The 15,842-nt window shown below is 41.2% G+C and overlaps 1 protein-coding gene across 1 annotated transcript in view; it reads right to left on the bottom strand.

Annotated features, from left to right (window-relative positions):
• Window positions 1-15,842, bottom strand: part of stxbp5l (syntaxin binding protein 5L) — a 174,775-nt gene that overhangs the window by 96,264 nt on the left and 62,669 nt on the right. The window lies entirely within an intron of this gene.

Genomic DNA, 15,842 nt, shown 5'->3' with positions numbered 1-15,842 from the left:
ACGACCACAGGCCACAACCAACCCTGGGGCAATTGCTGTAACGACACACCTCCAAAACCAAATCGACCAGTTCAAAGTTTTAAATGACTCTACCTTTGCAGGCTTGCAACTCTCTTGTAGTCCAATATTTACAACTACGATATTTACTGACAGTGAGCTGTGAAAATATAACACTTGTGCAGACATGCATGCAATATTCTGCATACAGTGGAATTCACTATTTGATGCAAGACTGATACCTCTATAAGAAATGTGCTAAAGGCCATATTTTACTGTCTAAATGTAATTTTATTGCTAAAATTCTTTAATGGAAAATTTTCTTAACATTAATGAATAACTTAAAATAAATATAACTTAAATATACATTAACCTCTTCAATTAAAATAAACGTATATTATCAACTATAGAATGATATAAGAAACAAAATACTCAAATCAGCAGCAGATATTTTTTTAACTAAGTATACATACCAATTAGAAAATAAACAGCTGTAAAAGTGGAGATGGAAAATGGAAAACAAAATGGAAATGAAAAGGTCTGATTGTGGTGCTAGAAGAAAGGTCAAAAGGTCACCAAATGAATAGGTTTCTTCCACTTGGGTTCTTGATTGTGCACAACAAATTTTGTGAAAATCCAGCCATGACTTTGAGATACATCTTGTTCTCAGTCTGTTCTCAGTCTTGTTCTCAGCTTGTGGGCATCATGTGTGTAGTGATCCAATATCCATAGCCATGCCATTGAACAGTTATCACTGGCCCTTGCTCAGCCTTACACACCAAGAGCCCAGTGCCGAGCCTTCTTGATCAAGTCTTTGAAGTCCAGCTTTCTAGCTAACTGACTTTCAATGGACAGCATGGCAAGATTGCAAAGCCTGTCCTGGGATATAGTGGACCTAAAATAGTTTATCAGTTTTATCTTACTGAAAACTCTCTCACCACCAGCAACAGTCACAGGCAGCGTGGAAAATATACGTAAAGCAATGCACACTTCTACAAAAATGCTTTGCATCTGCATCTTACAAATTGCATTCAGGAGACCAAGCGGGGACAACTTAGGGGGAAAGTGGCAGCATATACAGTGTTCAGGTGTCTTACTTCATGTTGAAACTCAGGTGTAAGTTCTCTGGAATACTTCATGATCAGTGGTTGGCACACAGACGGGACTTTATCCTCACTAATCTGCCCAACTTTCAGAACAGCAGAAAATTATTTTACCATTTTTACAGTAGTGTGGAATCTTGTATCCAAGTCACTTATGATGTTGTTCATAGCAGTAAAAAACACTGTTCTGAAACACCGTTGCTGCACTGTCCTGAGCCGTATCCTGGGGCAGCAGGGTAGCCAAGTGGTTAGAGCGTTGGATTAGTAACCGAAAGGCTGCCAGTTCAAATCCCCAAGCTGACAAGGTACAAATCTGTTGTACTGCCCCTGAACAGGCAGTTAACCCACTGTTCCTAGGCTCTCACTGAAAATAAGAATTAGTTCTTAACTGACTTGCCAAGTTAAATAAAAATCCTCTTGAGAGGTCTCATCATGGAATCTTTTCCTCTGGCAGCTGTGTTCCTTGCTAAATTGAGGTGCAACATCCATTTGCGTAGCAATCAGTGTTGCCTCAGAAAGGAGAGACCCCCATCCATCTCTAAGAGCCTGCATCTCTTCCTTTAAGGCTCTGATATTGGCTGCCTCTGTGCCAAGTGAGATTTTTCCTGACTGGAGAATCACACTCCTGTCCTCACTGCATTACAGTACCTGCAATTATGCCAAATGTCATGTCATTCAACACAATGCTGCTAACCTCCTTCTTCAGTTGGGAGTAGGGCTGGTTCAGGGGTATGGTGAGACCGGGCTGCTGAGCCTGAAGCTGCATCTGTTGGGCCTGGCACCAGGCAGGGGCAGGGACAACTGATTTACTATGAATAGCTTGCTAAAAGTTTCCCTGCATTGATTAAATATCAGCTAAAAGAGGAGCAAAATATAAATACTCAACATTTTCTGTGAAGATATGAAATAACTAATGTTAGGGGAGCAAAAGCAGCCTATTTCACCATGAACTGAGCTAACAGGTTCATTTCCACCACTCACAGACGACACCCACCTTCCTTTCTGAGAAATGGGGTGACATACTGTCGTCCTTTCTTTTCTCTCTCCTGTCTTTTTTTTTCTTTTCATTTTTGGAAGCCAGATTTTTCTTTAGGAAGCTGAGACATGATGCTCCACCAACACTCCTCACTCGCAATTCGCTGCTAGCAAGTACTGTTCGGGGGCAGGGGGCAGGACCGAACCATTTCATGTAAATAGGGGTGGGGGTCAATACAGAGGCTCTGTGGATGTTTCTTTTTGGTAAAAGTAATTTAAAAAAAGAAACCGCTCATTCTATTAGTACATTGAAAACAAAACATTATATTAATGATGATAGGTTAATAATTTAATATTGAAAAAAAATTTACCTAATGTTGTAATCATTTTTTAAGGCCACTGTCAGTCACAGGCTCTTAGAATCATCCTATCCCCCCAGCAAAAAATAATCAGATCCTCTATGAGGCTGTGCAAGGATCCAGATTTTGGATTTAAGAGGAAATTTGAGTCACCTTTGTTTTTAAGCCCTGGATTTCTAGCCTCTCTATATTGTTGTTGGAACTGATTTTAATAGCAAACATTTGATGGCCATAATAAATAGATATGCTGACGGTGGACAACCTTGTTTGACTCCTCTTGACAGTGTAATACTTTTTGAGAAGTAGCCATTATTTACTATTTTACACCTGGGGTTACTATACATAACTTTAAGAGATTCTCCAAAATCAAAATAGTCCACGCATTTATATATAAATTCTAGTTGTACTTTATCAAAAATATTTTCAAAATCTGCTATGAATACCAGCCCTTCTTTCCTAGATGTATCTTAGTGTTCTATTGTTTCAAGTTTTTTTTTTTTACCACCTGGCTCCTGTTTCAGTAATAATTGCTGAGTACCTGAAAGTTTAAATTTTTTATAGGAGTGGTTGAAACATGCTATGAGTGGATATTTGAGTAGATCAAAGAAGGTTTCATATACTGTACCTCAACTGGTATGCCATCCAGCCCTGGAGTTTTCCATGGCCTAAAGGCTTTAATTGCATATAGAAGTTCCTCCTCTGCAATTTGGCCCTCGTGCAAGTCTCTCTGTACAGCTGTTAATTTTACACTATTATTAGGAAAAAAATCATTACAGTTAACTTCAGGAGGAGACTGAAAAGAGAATGTATGCTTAAATTACTTTGCTTCGTCTTTCAAAATATAATTTTGTGAATCATAGATGACTCAGTTATTTGTAACAAGTTTCTGTCAATTCTTTTTGGTTCCATTTCTATGTTGAAGATTCTATCTCTACTGTTATTTATTCTATTTCATTGTTAATAATATGAACTCTGTTGACAGATTTTTTTTATTTGCATGACCTATAAAAGCCACATGTTAAAGTGTCCTACACTACAAGGGGATCTGCTGTACGTATGTTCATGCAGGAAAAAGTCAGTTGTAAAAATCCTTTGTCTTGGTTAAAAACAGGTTGTCATCCAGTAGGCTTTGCTTATATGTGGAAATTCTGTAAGAGTGATGTGGATGCCAGTTATTTGAGGGTCCGACTGCATTTTTCCCCCATCAATACGTTTTTACTTTTGGTGCTAGCGTGAAGGATACAAGAAAGTAATCAAGACGACTAGCTTGATTAAGCCTCCTCCATGTACAGTATATCTCACCAAGTCTGTATACAGCTGCTCATTATCGGCTCACTTTGCAAGTTGTCAGTTGTCGAATAAAACAAAGGAAAGCCATATCTCGGACCATTTCGTTCAGTTCATTAGATCCGTTTGCCAAATAAAAAATTCAGCGTAAACATTATTGGCTTATTCACATTCCTACAATCACTATAGAGGAAAGTTATTCATTCAGTTCATTAGATCAGAATGTCAGTAAAACGAGAGAAAGACATTGAAAACAAGAACCATTCTTAAATGTTCATTACTTGCACGTTGCCTATTTGGAAGAAGAAAAAAATATCAAAAGAAATGTGCTCACATGTCATCCTTGTTATATTCTAGCATTACAAATACAGTACATTACGAATAGTATGTGGGCACCTTCTCATCGAACATCTCATTCCAAAATCATGGGCATTAATATGGAGTTGGTGCTATAACAGACTCCACTCTTCTGGGAAGACTTTCCACTAGATGTTAGAACATTGCTGCAGGGACTTGCTTCCATTCAGCCACAAGAGCGTTAGTGAGGTCAGGCAATGATGTTGGGCGATTAGGCCTGGCTCGCAGTCAGTGTTCCATGGGATTGAGGTCAGGGCTCTGTGCAGGCCAGTCAAGTTTATCACACCACAGGAGGTAGGTGGCACCTTAATTGGGGAGAACGGGCTCATGGTAATCACTGGAGCGGAATAGGTGGAATGGTATCAACTACATCAAAGACGTGGTTTCCAGGTGTTTGATGCCATTCCATTTGCACGGGGGCATTGTCATGCTGAAACAGGAAAGGGCCTTCCCCAAACTGATGATTGGTATCCAATTTATACATCACAACACCAAAAATAGTACATCATCCAAATTTGTGCAATGGGCGGGTCTAATCCTGAATGCTGATTGGTTAAAACAGCATTCCAGACGGTTTCTATGCCACAAGTTACCACCAGCTAAATCTATGATGTTAAAGGGCTATTTTTTTCTCTGTTCCATCTGAGTGTGCGATCCACTGTCTCATCAGCCCAGCCAAGCAATTCAAAAACTTGGTCTCCACTATGAAAAGCATCTAGACATTACCTCACATTTCTTTTCGACTAAAATGTAGTTTTCAACAACAGACCTCACTGTCTGTCTCTTCAACATTTGTCTGACTCAACCAGTCGAAATCATGAATCAGCTCGCGTCATTTTTATGGACATATACAGTGCTGTCGGGAAGAATTTCTTAACCTGTTACTCCTACCCCCTACTTTTTCGAACATTCTGTTAAAAATCGCGCAACATTTCAGCGCCCTGCTACTCATGCCAGGAATATAGTATATGCATATGATTAGTATGTGTGGATAGAAAACACTCAGACGTTTATAAAACTGGTTAAATCACGGCTGTCACTATAACAGATCGTGAGTTTCATCCAAAAGCGCAGGAAAATCTGATCACTGAAAATGGAAAAATATATCCCTTACGCGACTTGAACCCATTGATAAAGGTGAACCACATTTAATGAGGCTGAGGTTGCAGTACCTACAGCTTCCACACGGTGTCTAGAGTCTTGTCATTTGCCTACTCTTTGTTTCTTGGTCAAACAGATACAAGGCAGCACAGTTCTTCAGGTCTAGGACCGGATATTTTGGTTGAGATTCTACCCGGACATTTTTCCAGACAGACAGCTATAGAATACACTTCGTCTTGTGATTAATTTGATCGCTTATTAACGTTTACTAATACCTAAAGTTGCATTACAAAAGTATTTCGAAGTGTTTTGTGAAAGTTTATCGTCGACTTTTTGAATTTAAAAAAATGACGTTACGTTATGAAACGCTGTTTTTTTTCGTTGATCACACAGTCTACATATAACGATATCTAGGCTATATATGGACCGATTTAATCGAAAAAAAGACCCAATAGTGATTATGGGACATCTAGGAGTGCCAACAAAGAAGATGGTCAAAGGTAATGAATGTTTTCTATTTTATTGTGCGGTTCGTGTAGCGCCGAATATGCTAATTATTTTGTTCACGTCCCCTGCGGGTCTTTTGTGGTGTTACATGCTATCAGATAATAGCTTCTCATGCTTTCGCCGAAAAGCATTTTAAAAATCTGACTTGTTGCCTGGATTCACAACGAGTGTAGCTTTAATTCAATACCCTGCATGTGTATTTTAATGAACGTTTGAGTTTTAACTAATACTATTAGCATTTAGCGTAGCGCATTTGCATTTCCAGAGCTCTAGATGGGACGCCTGCGTGCCAGGTAGAAGCACATTTTTTTTTTACGTTACAGCCTTATACTAAAATGTATTATATTGTTTTTTTTCTTCAACAATCTACACACAGTACCCCACGATGACTAGGCAAAACGTACTTTCTTAAACCAGTTACTATTGGCTTTACCAATTTAGTTCAGCATACCATTAGTTTGTTTTGATTTACCAGTCGTGAGCAGGCGGATTCAACCGACCCTGGTGACCATGCGCCTAACGGATTGCCGATGTGCGTCGGAGCACATTATTATATTAAATCCTTTACGTTTTTATATTGTATCATAACCTTATGAAATGAGTCAATACATCAAAACTATTCGTTCCAATTCACATCTGAGTAGCCACAATATAACTACATTCCGATCCTTACATTCAGTTTAGATCAAATAGGAATAAACACCAAACCATTATTTAACATTTTAAGGCTTTGTGCAGTCCTGTAAAAAAGTCTGCCTATCATCACGCGTTTTCTTTTGCTGATTATCTCAAACGTGAATCTACATCTGCATTGTTCAAGACTCAAGAATAAGTAAGAATAAGAATAAGCTATACCAAAATAAGTTTATAGGACTGTAAGGGCACCTAGCCCGTTATGGATTGTTCGAGGCCTAGTAGCCTGATGGAGCCAAAAACCAACAACAGTTTTTTCCAAAAGTTGATGAGAATAAATGTTTTTTTTTGTGTAGTGTAGTGTAATGCTGTAGTGCTGTAATTGTGTAGTGTGGTGTAGAGTGGTAATGTGTAGTGTTGTGTAATTCTGTGTATTGGGAACTAGCTTAGGAGGCCACGTTGTAAACTTTGAGTCCCTGAAGAGCTGGTTGATTACATACAGTTTATCCAATACTAAGCACACATTCTGGTTCTCTGCTCTGTTTTAAAAAAATGGAATAAAGGATGTGTCATCTCTCTTATTTCTTGGGGGAGTTGTTCGTTGATAGAGAATGGTGTGCCCTTCAACTCCCTACCCCTTTCCATCACGGTCACCTTCGTCTTGTAATGGGATAGTCTAGCAACAATGGGCCAGGGTTTCTGGGGAACCCTTCGACCAAAACGATGCGCCCTTTGGAAATCAATTTTATTCACCTGTTTGTTGGACATTTTAAGATGATGTTTTCATGAAATCCTTCACCTTTTCTTCTGTTGCCAGAATTTTCATTCTCCTTCACTCCCAGTATAAAAATATAAATATTTTTCATGCTTCTGCATTTTAGGTCAAGTAGCTCTTTCATTTGAGTCACTCAGGAGTTTCTCTGTCGTTGAGTGTAGGGAGTCTACTGTCGCTTTCAAGATTTTGTATTTAGTCCTTCCATTAATTTGTTGCTGTAATCCATTCCTACCTTGAGGGCTTCAATGTCCTCTATTACTCCGGGCAATAGATCAAGCTTTTGTAGCTGTATGTTCATTCTTGCCAGCAATGCGCTGTCCTTCTTTGACATTGTTGTAACCGCCTCCTCTTCCATTGTTTTGTTTGATTCTTTGGAAGGACATTTCTCCTCTGTTTCATTGGATGATTTATTTGACTGCTGCTCAAGCATATCAAACTGAGGATCTATAGAACGTTTGACGTTTTCTATGTTATCCAGAGTGTAGTTATCTCTTTCCCCACTTACTTCAAGATGTCCACCATTGTTCCTAAACCCAAGAAAGTGAAGGTAACTGAACAAAATGACTATCCCCCCACAGAACTCACTTCTGTCATCATGAAGTGCATTGAGAGGCTTGTTAAGGATTATATCACCTCCACCTTACCCTAAACCCACTACAATTTGCATACCGCCCCAAAAGATCCTTGGACGCTGCCCTATGCCACCTGGACAAGAGGGATACCTACTGTATGTGAGAATGCTGTTCATCGACTACAGCTCAACCTTCAACACTATAGTGCCCTCCAAGACCATCACTAAGCTCAGGGCTCTGGGTCTGTACACCTCCCTGTGCAACTGGGTCCTAGACTTCCTGACGGGCCAACCCCAGGTTGTGAAGGTAGGCAACGACACCTACGCCACACCGGTCCTCAACACGGGGGCCCCACAGGGGTCCGTGCTCAGCCCCCTCCTGTACTCCCTGTTCACCCATGACTGCGTATGCTAAACACGTCTCCAATGCAATCATCAAGTTTGCTGACGACACAACAATGGTACTGTAGGCCTGATTACCAACAATGACGAGTCAGCCTACAGGGAGGAGGTGAGAGCCCTGGCAGAGTGCTGGGAAGAAAATAACCTCTGCCTCAACGTCATAAAATGAAAGAGCTGATCGTGGACTACGTGGGACAACAGAGAGAGCACGCCACCATCCATATCATCAGGGCCGCCATGGAGAGGGTCAATAGCTTCAAGCACCTTGGCATGCACATCACTGAAGACCTGTTATGGTCCCTTCAAACTGACAGCGTAGTGAAAAAGGTACAACAGCACCTCTTCAACCTCAGTAGGCTAAGGAAATTTGACTTGGCCCCTAAGAACATCCCAAACTTCTACAGATGCACCATCTAGAGCATTCTGTCGGGCCGTATCACTGCCTGGTATGGCACCTGCACTGCCCGCAACCTCAGGACTCTCCAGTGGGTGGTGCGGTCACCCCAACGCATTGCCTGCCCTCTAGGACATCTATATCCCCCGATGGGTGTCACAGGAAGGACCTCAACCACCTGTGTCACCCTTCTACCATCTAGAAGTCAGAGACAGTACAGGTGTATCAAAGCTGGGACACAGAGACTGAAAACAGTCATCACTAGTCGGCCTACGCCCGGTACCCTGCCCTGCTGCTCTATGTACTGTACATAGAGTCATTGAACACGGGTCACTTTAATAATGTTTACATACTGTTTTATGTATATATCGTATTCTAGTCATGGTTCCTCCAATATAACGACTGCTGTATCAACCAGTTCTATTCATTTACTGTTCATATTGTCTGTACATACCAGATGTATACAAAACAATAGAAACACCCGCTCTTTCCATGACACAGACTGACCAGGTGCATCCAAGTGAAAGCTAGGATCCCTTATTGATTTCACTTCAATCATTTCAAATTGTATTTGTCATATGCGCCGTCATATATGTAGAAATGCTTACTTACGAGCCCTTTCCCAACAATGTACTTAAAAAGTAGGCAAATTAACAAATAGATAAAAAATTAAAATTGTAACACAATAAAATAACAATAACGAGGCATATACAGGTTATATACAAAGCATACCGATACTGAGTCAGTGTTGTGGGGTAGGAGATAGGTGGGTGATGGATTGAGTTAAGGGTGAAGAGGCATTGTCGATCCCTCTTCACGGCTGTGTTGGTGTGTTAGGACCATTGGTGTGTATTAGGTATATGTTGTGTAATTTGTTAGATATTACTGCACTGTCGGAGCTAGAAGCACAAGCATTTTGCTACACCCGCAATAACATCTGCTAATCACATGTATTTGACCAATAAAATTTGATTGGATTTAGCGATGTGGACACAGAGGAACTTGAAGCTCTCAACCGTCTCCTCTACAGCCCCGTCGATGTGAATGGGGACGTGCTCAGCATCCGTTTCCTGTAGTCCATGTAGTCCTTTTCCTGTAGGCCCATCACAAAGTCCAGTATCCAATTGCGGAGGGAGGTGTATTAATCCCCTGGTCCTTAATTTAGTGATAAGCTTGAAGGGCACTATGGTGTTGAATGAGCTGTAGTCAATGAACCTCAACGAACCTTTACCTCCGCACATTGACTTGGTACCGGTACCCCCTGTATATAGCCATGTTATTGTCATTTTTTTGCGTTACTTTTTATTTTATTTTATACTTAAGAAAACATTTACAAAATTAACTTAACTCTATTTCTTGCACTGCATTGTTGGTTAAGGGCTTGTAAAGTAAGCATTTTACAGTTGTATTCGGCGCATGTGACAAATAAAATAACAATTGATTTGAACAGCATCCTCACATAGGCGTTCCTTTAGTCCAGAAGGGTCGTGTGGAATGCAATAGACATCGCAACATCTGTGGATCTGTTGGGGGCGGTATGCTAATTGGATTGGGCCCAGGGTGTCTGGGATGTTGCTTTTGATGTGAGCCATGACCAGCCTTTCAAAGCATTTTATGGCTACAGAGCTGAGTGTCACGTGGAGAAAGTAATTTAGACACGTTAGACTGGCATTCTTGGGCACGGGGACTGTGGTGGCATAGCCGGAAGTAGGGGTGAAATAAATAAATAATACAAAATTAATAATAAGTAGTGCACTGGGCCTTCACTCTTTCTGTATTAGGAGACCGATATAGCAGTATGTAACCCTCTCCTTCTTCTAGCGGCTATGTATGGTGGTCTGCTTGAAACGTGGGTTTTACAGACTGGGTCAGGGTGATGTTAGTGAGGACACTTGCTAGCTGGTAAGCACATGCTCTGAGTAGGCATCCTGCTAATCCGTCTTTTTAAAAGTCTTACTCACATCAACCAAGGAGGACGTGATCACACAATTGTCCGGAACAGCTGGTGCTCTCATGCGTGGTTCGGTGTTTCTTGCCTCGAAGCGAGTGTAGAAGGCATTTAGCTTATCTGGGAGGCATCACTGGACAGCTCGTGGCTGGGTTTCCCTTTGTAATCCATGATAGTTTGCAGAGCCTCAGAGCCAGTGTCGTAGGATTCGATCTTAGTCCTCTACTGATGCTTCACCTGTTTGATGGTTCGTTGGAGAGCTAAAGGGATTTCTTATAAGCGTCCGTATTTTGTCCCGCTCCTTGAAAGCGGCAGCTGTAGCCTTTAGCTCAGTGCGGCTGTTGCCTGTGATACATTGCTTCTGGTTAGGACATGAACGTACGATCACTGTGGGGAGTACGTTGTCGATGCACTTATTAATGAAGCCAGTGACTGATGTGGTAAACTCCTCAATGCCATCGGATGAATCCCAGAACATATTCCAATCTGTGTTGGCGAAACTGTCTTGTGGCTTAGCGTCTGCCTCATTGGACAACTTCCATATTGAGCACATCACTGGCACTTCCTATTTTAGTTTTGCTTGTAAGCAGGAATTAAGAGGACGTAGTTATGGTCAGGTTTTCCAAATGGAGGGCGAGGGAGAGCTTTGCATGCATCTGTGTGTGTAAAGTAGAGGTGATCTAATGTTTTTTCGCCGGCTAATAGGAGCGCCACATCTATGTGAACATTTTCTTGTTTGCTTAGGACCTTATATGGCTGGTTGAGTGCGGTCTTAGTGTCAGCATCAGTTTGTGGTGGTAAATAGACGGCTTTGAAAAATATAGATGAAATCACTCTTGGTAAATACTGTGGTCTATAGTTTCATGAGGGATTCTAGCTCAGGCGGGCAGAACCTCAAGACTTCCTTAAATCAGGGATCGTACACACTGTGGTATCCCAGGAGGTCTACCCTGGGGGATGGTAATAGAGGGGAGGTACGTGAGGCGATGTTGGCTTCCTCTGCTGGGAATACGGGAGCTGGGCACCCCGACACGGACAGCTAGGTGGAGGTAATTAGAGGAAAGTGCCAACCAGCCGTGGAGGCTAAATAAAAGAGGCGCGATGGCACACAGCGGGAGAGAAGGGAGAGAGACAGACACCAGATAAGAGAGAGAAGGAAGACCAAGCAAAACTTAAGATATTTATTTGATATATTTATTTTCTGTTTTAGTAAATTTGTTTTTGCCGGACTAAAGCCTCCCTGTCTCTATGTCGATCTCTGCATGCTCAACACCCCACGGTTTACCACAATACACTGTTATTGACAAAGAGACCCCCCCCCCTCAGCTTATCGGACACAGCTGTTCTGTCCTGCCGATATATAGAAAAAACAGCTAGATTTATATTTTCTATGTCCTTGTTCAGCCACGACTCGGTGAAACATATTACAGTTCTTCAGTTGATCAAGGTTAGTAATCATCCAAATCAAGGTTAGTAATCGCTGTTTTGATGTCCAGAAGGTTTTCCTGGTCATATGAAACGATGACCAAAACACGTAGGATCAATCCACCGCATCCGCCAGTGTCGCACTTCCGCATCTCCCTTTTTCTTTACGACCCCCACAAGTGTCAGGAGACTCATCTGAAGTCAGTACCGGTAATGTGCAAACAGCTGTTTTGGTAACGTTCGAACTGTTTGGGCTACAAACTAATGGGACAATGCTCCACGCCACAAGGCTAGGATTGGAATGGTTCCACGAACATGACAGTGAATTCAGCTTACTGCAGTGGCCTGCCCAGTCACCAGATCTCCATCCAATTGAGCATCTGTGGGATGAGTTGGACTGAGCTATTCAGAGTAGAGATCCACTACCAGCCAACTTGACACAACTGTGGGAAGCACTGGAGTCAACATGGGCCAGCATCCCTGTGGCATGCTTTCGACACCTTGTAGAGTCCATGCCCCAACAAATTGAGGATTTTCTGAAGGTGTTCCTAATGTTTTGTACACTCCGTGTATATGTAAATATACATTCCAGACTCTGATATTGCTGGTTCTGATATTTCTTAAATCTCTTGTTTGTTTCTGTTGTTTTTTTGTCGTTTTTTTGTTGTTTATTGCATCCCTAGATATTACTGCCTTGTTGGAGCTAGAAACATAAGCAGTTTTCTGCACCTGCACTAACATCTGTTATTCCAATCTATGTACACAACCAATACGCTTTGATTTGATTAGATGTTGTTACTGAAATCAACACACACAACTGAAGAGCATCTGCATGATGTGAAAATTCCCTGGCCAAAACACACACTGGCGTCATACCAGAAATAATCAGTGCCATCACAGAAAATGTACTATATGAGGGTGATGGGAATGATCATGCCTGGACATTTTCAATTCTTCAACCCATGCACTTCCCACCTGGGTGGCTAGTGGAAATCTATTAAAAACACCTTCCTTCCCCCCTGCTCTGCAATTCCCCCACGTCACACGGACTGCAGTTATCACCAGGAAAGGTAATTCAATTCCTCAGGTTTAAACGACTTTAATGGCAATTACTAGGCAAAGGTTTAGGCCTGTCTGGCTCTCTGTGATATGGGAATGGAGGGAGACAGAAATAGAGAGAAGGAAAGAGTTGTCTGCCCGAGGGTTTTCCATCCCTTTAATCCTACACATTGGGTATCAGTGAGTGTTAAACATCACTCAAACACAAAGGGACCCTCGGACAGGGCTGACAAACACTACACAAAAACATTCAGCTAGAATGCCACTAAGTAAGACCATATCTGAGCTATTGGGTTGGATGCAAAATGGCTACGACAAAGCCAGCATTTTTGCACGACCTTTCTGGGGACTGTAGTGTTTCGAGTTTACTGGTAGATTTGAGAGAAAAAAATGGCCACCCAGTACAGACCAGGTGGATTATGGGTGTTGAAGTGTTCAGGAGCCTCTCGGGTCTGACTCTTGGTCTAAATGTTCAACATTGGACCCTTGAGACACACCATGACTCATGGGAAGTTTCTCTGTCAATGGCCTAAAAGGGATTAAATGTAGCATTTTAGTGGCCATTAAGGAGGCCATCACACTCGTACCCCTAAACCGTTGGCATTTTAAAGAGTGTGCACAAAGTAGCTTTATGATTTAAAGATACTGTTACCTAGATTAACATTGCAGAGGGATTTCTGGTGGATTTTCAGTGGAATCTAGAAGTGTTGTCTGTTGTTTCTCAAGGTTTATTGGTCCTGTGTGTTGAGATGTGGCGGTGGTGAGCGGCTGGTTGTGACTCGATTCAAGTCCCTGCCTTCCTGAAATGTATTTCACTTTCAGATATAACTTACTGCTGTTCAAACACAGCCACAACTCCTGTGAACATTGTGCGTTATCAACAATGAACCTCGTGTGTAAATGGAGCTTTTATACCACCTTCAATGTGGCAGTTCCCTTGACCTGTTAATTGAAAACTGACATCCACTATTCTCGGTGAGGGAGATGGGTTGAATGACATACCTCTTATCTTGTTATCTGCTTTCATACCGAGGGTAACCTTGAAGGAATATAAGTAGCTACCCACTGGGCACAGACGTCAGTTCAACGTCTAGTTTTGATTTACATTTGGTTGAGTTGCCAACTAATGTGATTTCAACGTGAAATCAACACAAAATGTCACCATGTCGTTGGGATCACGATTAATCGTAAATTCAGAATTTGCTCAAACTGAGCTGAAATCAAAGATTTTTTTTACACAAAAATAATTACAAGAATATTGCAGATTAGATTTTGTCTGAAGTAACACTGAGCAAAATCAGGTAAATTGATCAACTTGTCTTGCCATTGCATTGTTGTTTTTAACTGTATAGATGATGTATTTTCAATTTTGTTTCAGTGTATTCTGAACGTTTTCAGACAATGCAATGAAAAAATTCTTCACTAAAATTCCAAAAATCTAACTTGAGTTAATAACTGATTAACTCTAACAGCGCAGTTCTTTCCTGACACTCAATCTCATTGTAACGTAGAAGAGTAGTTAAGTGTTCAATGCCTAAAATAGCTCTATATTTACAAAAAAAGATAAATAAGGAGACAGAGCGTTAACTTCACTGTTCTTTTCACTGTACTTATTCCAACGCTCACTGACCAACATACAGTGGGGCAAAAAAAGTATTTAGTCAGCCACCAATTGTGCAAGTCTTCCCACTTAAAAAGATGAGAGAGGCCTGTAGTTTTCATCATAGGTACACTTCAACTATGACAGACAAAATGAGAAAAAAAAATCCAGAAAATCACATTGTAGGATTTTTAATGAATTTATTTGCAAATTATGGTGGGAAATAAGTATTTGGTCACCTACAAGCAAGATTTCTGTCTCTCACAGACCTGTAACTTCTTTTTTGAGAGGCTCCTCTGTCCTCCACTCGTTACCTGTATTAATGGCACCTGTTTGAACTTGTTATCAGTATAAAAGACACCTGTCCACAACCTCAAACAGTCACGCTCCAAACTCCACTATGGCCAAGACCAAAGAGCTGTCAAAGGACACCAGAATCAAAATTGTAGACCTGCACCAGGCTGGTAAGACTGAATCTGCAATAGGTAAGCAGCTTGGTTTGAAGAAATCAACTGTGGGAGCAATTATTAGGAAATGGAAGACATACAAGATCACTGATAATCTCCCTCGATCTGGGGCTCCACGCAAGATCTCACCCCGTGGGGTCAAAATGATCACAAGAAGGGTGAGAAAAAATCCCAGAATCACACGGGGGGACCTAGTGAATGACCTGCAGAGAGCTGGGACCAAAGTAACAAAGCCTACCATCAGTAACACACTATGCCGCCAGGGACTAAAATCCTGCTGTGAGTGTGTTTTTTTTGTAAGGGAACACATGCAGAATACTCATATAATGATGGCTTTACAACTCTATCATTAGGACATTAGGACATTTTTCATTGTCACAGAAAAAGAAATATTCATGAGTCGAAATGGGAAAGACCTTCAAAATATCTTCCCAAAGGATCACTCTGTTTCTCTCTTTTTCAAATATTCACGCAGGAAGACCTTCACAACACACAAAAACAGATCCTTCCAAAGCATCTCTTTCCCTCTCTCTTCTTCAAGCACTCAAACAACATGTACAAAGTGTTTGAATTAGCTTTTTTCTGTTTCCTAGCACCCGAAGATTGCCCCACAGGACAAGAGAGTCGTGAGATTGGTCAGTTAATAACACTGTAGTATCGGCTGTTTTGATCATTTAGGATCTTTTCAAACTTTGCTCCAATATTTTATCGGTGTCTGCATACAATTTACTGTTGAAAGAGAAAGAAATAGGAATAGATGGAGAGGCCATAAAACTTTTTACAAAACTACAAAATATCAGATTTCAGAACAGAATATAGTCTTTCACACCAATATTTTTCCTGAATTACCCCTTCATACGCCTGTTATGGCTAGGGTAATAT

Source organism: Oncorhynchus nerka, linkage group LG1, assembly GCF_034236695.1.
Source record: "Oncorhynchus nerka isolate Pitt River linkage group LG1, Oner_Uvic_2.0, whole genome shotgun sequence".
NCBI classification, from domain to species: domain Eukaryota; kingdom Metazoa; phylum Chordata; class Actinopteri; order Salmoniformes; family Salmonidae; genus Oncorhynchus; species Oncorhynchus nerka.
The sequence above is the reverse complement of the archived record's forward strand: the minus strand, read 5'-3'. Positions and strand labels throughout refer to the sequence as shown.